The sequence below is a fragment of the Sturnira hondurensis genome, unplaced genomic scaffold (assembly GCF_014824575.4).
Source record: "Sturnira hondurensis isolate 20B ecotype Veracruz unplaced genomic scaffold, ASM1482457v3 Scaffold0014384, whole genome shotgun sequence".
In the NCBI taxonomy this organism is placed as follows: domain Eukaryota; kingdom Metazoa; phylum Chordata; class Mammalia; order Chiroptera; family Phyllostomidae; genus Sturnira; species Sturnira hondurensis.
The window spans coordinates 15,184,994-15,191,006 of record NW_028087015.1 but is presented as its reverse complement, the minus strand read 5'-3'; the positions used below and the strand labels follow the sequence as shown (position 1 = coordinate 15,191,006).

The window sequence follows — 6,013 nt, the reverse complement described above, 5'->3', positions numbered from 1 at the left end:
CTTTCCACTTGAAAATCAAGAAATAGATTCTCCCTCTCTACCAAGAGCCACATTCCTCTTGCCTTTTATTCATGCAGAGGCTTCCCAGGCTCCAAAATCCAACTGCCAGTGTCCAGTCACAGCCCTGCCACTTTCTATCCGACCAACCTTGGGCAAGGTGCTGTGCTGTCACAGGTGAAAGGCAGGTAGTGGTGGTGCCCTGGGTGTGGTCGGTGTGAGAATCAGATGAGCTGCTCAGCCCTCACCAAAGGCCCAGGCTTAACGGCTGCTGGGTAGATGCATTTTCATCTGAGCGGGAATGTTATCCCAATGCAAATGGACCCGAGGCCCCATGAACTGCATTTGCCAGGGCACTTTGTATCCACTGTCTGGCTGTCTTAGTCACATCTCTGGAAACTGCACCTCAGGTTAGGTTCGAGCATGGGGTTCAGGTATGGGGTGGTGACTAAGTGGAACACGTGCCCAGAAGGGAGCCACCATCCTCTGTCCCAGGCCAGCTGGCTCCATCTCAGCACAGCGAAGTAAGGGACCCCTGCTCCACCTTAGTGGGGTCACACACCAAGAGTCCATGAGGCTTCTGGAAAAACTCAGACATTCTAGGAAAGATCGCACACCAACACATCAACATCCATTCAGTCTACTTCATGTGTTGGGTCTTCTGACCTCATGAAAAGCCAGCTCTGGAAAAATGGGGCAGATATTGGTGTGGAGATGGGGCAGATGTTTGATGTGGACAGAGTCCAGAGGGGCAGAAATGTGAGGTTAGGTGGGAAGGCCTGAGCTCTGGGGCAGGACGGGGACCCAAGATGCCCCCGCCCTCTTAGTTCTGATTTAGTCCCCTGGGAAAAGGGATTAGTTATGCTTCCATAGCCCACCTCTTGGGCCTCAGGTGAGAATCCCCTTTGGTAACCACAGAGAATGAATTCTGCAAAGCAACATAATACAGAGGCTTTTCCTTAGGGAGTGTCTGAATGCCTTTCCTTTTTTAATTTTTTTATTGTTGTTAAGTTAGAGTTACCCCATCCCTCCCCCCCATTGTTTCCCCCTGCCCCATCCAGCCCCCACTCCCAAAGACAACCCCCACCCCATTGTCCTTGTCCGTGGTACAGATCTGCAGGCCCACCAAGTGTTTCAAGAACCTATGAAAGTGTTTAAGGCTTGAAAAAAAAAAACCCATAGGCTGCAAATTATAGAAACAGCAAAATCCAAACCAATGATTAACTTAAATGTTTATTCTTATTAATTGTTAAACTGAGTATGCATAAAAACCTCACTGCATTTAAAAACCATTTGTAAAGTGAGATCTTCTCACAGCACGGAGTTTACAAGTATGCTGGAGATTGCCAGGAATTAACAGCTAATAGTAAATGAAATAAACGACTTACAGCCAACTCATCTCAAGTACGAGATCATCGGCCCCACCCTGCCCTGACAGCCCCATCGTGCCAGGTAATCACGTCTCCAGCATCACCTGTGTTTCTGCCCTTTCTTCTCCTTACATATCATGAATGCCAAGCAAAACAAAGCAACCTACTTTATTTAAAGGTGAAAATACAGAAGGTGACAAATAAGAGTATGGTTAAAAACCAAATAATTCACTGGTTGCTGCTGCAGGGACCAGGCCTCCACACATGGACTTCGATGGGACAGACAGTGCCTAAAATCATAAAGCCAAACTCATTGGTGGCTGATTTGCATCTTATGGCTTTTGCAATCCTGTTTCCCCCCAACTCACTCCCCTGAATCAAGAGAAAGCAGGTATTTTTCAAACCCACCCCTCACAAATGCCAGGGATTTTTTTTAATGCTCAGTCTCCATCATTGTCAAAGTCTATTTTTTAAGTCATGTTAATGAGGAAACTCTTGTCTATTGAGGCGCTGAACCCATATGGTCCATCTGCCTCCCCTTGGTGTGAGTGCAGATCAGAGCTTGGTCCCTCATACCTGGGCCCCTAACAGTCCTGTAGAGTCCTCATCCGCCCGACCCCATCCCAGCAACAAAGGAGTGTTTTTGCTGGTCTCCCTTTCAAGCTCCTTTGTTCAGACATTCCAGTCACACGGTTTATTTTATCCCACACTTTAACTACTTAATGATACTTGCAACAAGGCTTGTGGTTATTATTTAAACCATTTGAGTGAGCGTCCCAAAGATAGTTAACAACTCAATTGGAAGTCGAATTTCCTGTGACTTTGTAAAAGGAGTAACTGGGTCTGAAGGAGAACACAGATGATTCGGACTCTTCCTGGGACAGGAAGAGTCCAACCCAGCACGAGAAGGAAAACACGTTCTCTTCCATGAAATGAGGCCCCGTGTCTGAATGTCAAACACCTATTTGATGGAGGGGAAGCCATCCGGTTTGGGCCGAGCCTCAAACTGGATGTGAGAACTAGGTGTGAGAACAAGCCACCGGAGGCTCCCCAACACAAACAGGACAGAAAGGCCTTGCCCTTTCGTGCTGGGTTAACTACAACACTGGTTCACTCACCACCTCTTCGGAGCCCAGCCTCTCCGGGGACCCCGGTGGTGGCAGTCAACAGAAAGGCACAGCCTTGGGGCTGCAGCGGAGCTGAGTGACCCCGAGGAAGACTCCACACTGTGTTGCGGCAGCGACTGCAGGGACAGACCACCAAGATCTCAGTGTGGGGTCAGACCCAAGGGGCTGCCTCCATGCCCCCCGCTGGGATCGATGGAGCGCAGATGAACCAGGAGGCTTTTCTAAACTCGAAAAATGACCGTCTCTCCACCATCTTTTTGTGCCACCAAACTGGTGTGCGTGAACGTGCTGGCTGACGCTCTCAAGAGTATCAACCAGTATGAGTGCCAAAAAGAGAGACAAACACCAGGTTCTTATTAGGCTGTGATCCAAAGTCACCTTCTGTCCTGAACTGTGATGATGAAGCACGGTAACATTGGTGAACTTGAAATTACTGATGACCACAGAGCTGGGAAAATTGTAAATCTCACAGACAGATCAAACAAGTGTGGAGGAAGCAGCCCCAGATTTGAGGTACAACTCAAAGAGCTAGAAAATGGCAGAACCACCTGCTTCTGTCCCGTCAGTTTGGTTTCATGATACTGACCACCTCAGCGGTCATCATGGACCATGAGGAAGCAAAATGAAAACACACAGGAGGGAAAATCCTGCGATTCTTTTTCTATTGATATAATACATACGTGCAAGTAAAATGCCTCAATGGGCCAAAAAGAATGACAGTTTTATTCAAAGGTCTTAGGATTTGCAAATCAAAAATGCTACCAGGTAACACCCAGAGTGGTCTGAAGAAAAAAGCTGAGGGTTCTTAGGGTAAAAAGCACATTTCTGAGAAGAGCTTGTCCTGCACGCTTCATTTCTGGGTTGGTCCAAGATAATGACATTCCAGATGTCAGGTTGTCTGAGCACATGAACACTCTTTCCTAAGCCCTCCAGAACGTAATCTGGAGGGATTTGTATATCTAGGCATTGCTGCACAGCTGAAAAGTTCAGATTTGTAAGGTCACAGGCTAAAGTAAAATAAATTTTTTCCTTCTGCTTCAGCCCATTTGATCTGAACCAGTTTTGCCAGCTTGACTGCACAGACTCCACTGCAATTCATCTTAGCACTACTGACTCCATCTTGTTTTCTTCACAGGGACAGCCAGTGGGCCAGCATTAAGGGGACAGGATTGGGGTGGACATCCACCTCCAACTCTGCTGATTCAGAGTTGAATCTAATAGTATTCTGGAAACCTAGTTTGGCTCTGGCTGTCGAAATGTGCGTTCACCCTCAGAAAAGAATTTGTGTTCCGGTTCCCTCCTTGCCTCACCCCACAGGGATGATATCTTGTGCTCAGGTGGCATCAGTGAAACAAAGGCAGGTCTCTGTTTCTGGGTCAAGTTCTTTTTGAATTTTAGGTCCCTCACAGGACTTAAATCGGACCAAAACAGTTTGGGGACTGCGATGTTTTCAAGGAAATTCCACCTCCAGTTCCATGGCGAACACTCTCCAGAAAGACCCACCTTCTGAGACCAGGGACAAACACCAGCAGGCCTGGATTGTAGAACGTTTCCTCATTCTGTTCCCATGTGCAGACACCTGTGCAGCCTCCCCCACGACCATGCTCCCCACCAGAGTGGGGAATTGGCTATAACTGACGAACCTACATCAGCACAGCATTAGCCAGAGTGCACAGTTTAGAGTTCACCTTGGTGTCTTGCATTGTGCAGGTTCATATGACTGTATAATGGCATGCACCCACCATTCTAATAATACACGAAGTATTTTTCCACTGCCCTAAAACTCCTGTGATCTGCCTATTCACCCCTGACCCCTCCCTGTAGCCACTCCTTCTTTTATCGTCACCATGGTTTGCTGTTTCCAGAATGTTATGTAGTTATGTAGTAGGAATCAAACAGCACGTAGCCTTTCCAAGTGGTGTGGGTGGAGAGGACTTGTAGCCAGGCTGCAGCTGGTGGAAGGGATTTCCTACATTTGCAGGCAGATAAGCCAGGAGGAACAACTGGGGAGACAGACCACACAACCCAGGGTTCCAGCACGAAGAAACTAAAGCCTCAGAACATCTGGCTGTAAAAACCTGTGGGGGTCGCAGCTGCTGGAGACATTCCCAGTCTCATAGGAGAGTCCACTGGAGAGGCCCACAGGGCCCTAGAATGTACACAAGCCCACCCCCCTGGGAATCAGCAGGTGAAAGGACACAATCTACTCGTGGGAAGCAAGGAAAGTGACAGAAAGTGGGGCAAGAACCCAGCAAATGGCATTGTTCCCTCTCTGACCCCTCTTCCACATACAGCACTGAAACACAGCGACCTGGGTTGCTCCACCCTGGTGAATACCTAAGGCCCACCCCTTACAATGTAACAGGTGCACTGAGACAAAGAAATACAGCCCAAATGAAAGATCAAAACTCCAGAAAAAGAACTAAGTGACAAGGAGATAGTCAGCCTATCAGATGCAGAGTTCAAAACACTGGTTATCAGGATGCTCACAGAAATGATTGAGTTTGGTCACAAAATGAAATGAAGGCTACACAAAGTGAAATAAAAGAAATATACTGAGAACCAACAGTGAAGGGAAGGAAACCAGGACTCAAATCAATGATTTGGAACAAAAGGAAGAAATAAATATTGAACCAGAACAGAATGAAGAAGAATTTTTTAAAAATGAGAAGAGGCTGGGACAACTCTAAACATTCCAGCATCCAAATCATAGGGGTGCTGGAAGGAGAAGAGGAAGAGCAAGAAATGGAGAACTTATTTGAAAACATAATGAAGGAGAACTTCCCCAATCTGGCAAAGGAATTAGACATGCAAGTTCAGGATGCTCAGAGAGTGCCAAAGAAGTTGGACCCAAGGAAGCACATACCAAGGCACATCATAATTACATTACCTAAGATTAAAGATAAGGAGAGAATCTTAAAAGTATCAAGAGGAAAGGGAGCGCTACCTACAAATGAGTTCTCATAAGACTATGAGCTGACTTCTCAAAAGAAACCCTGCAGGCAAGAAGGGACTAGAAAGAAACATTCAAAGTCATGAAAGGCAGGGACCTACATCTAAGATTACTCTATCCAGCAAAGCCATCATTTAGAATGGAAGAGCAGATAAAGTGATTCCCAGATAAGTTAGAGTTAAAGAAGTTCATCATCACCAAGCCCTTATTATTTGAAGTGTTAAAGGGACTTATATAAGAAAAAGAAGATCAAAAACTATGAACAATAAAATGATAACAAACTTACAACTATCAACAACTAAACCTAAAAAACAAAAATGAAAACTAAGCAAGCAACTAAAACAGGAACAGAATCACAGAAATAGAGATCACATGGAGAGTTATCAGCAAGGAGGGAGAGAATGGGGGGGAAAGGTACAGGTAATAAGAAGCGTAATTGGTAAGCATAAAATAGACAGAGGCAGATTAAGAACAGTATAGGAAACAGAGAAGCCAAAGAACTTATATGTACAACCCATGGACATGAACTAAGGGGTGGGGAAGGCTGAAGGGAGGGAAGGTGCAGG

At 46.2% G+C, this 6,013-nt stretch overlaps 1 pseudogene; it reads left to right on the top strand.

Moving 5' to 3' along the window:
- The first annotated feature begins 1,257 nt into the window (after positions 1–1,257).
- On the top strand, positions 1,258–3,319 carry LOC118998686 (40S ribosomal protein S15a-like; annotated as a pseudogene).
- Positions 3,320–6,013: the final 2,694 nt, after the last annotated feature.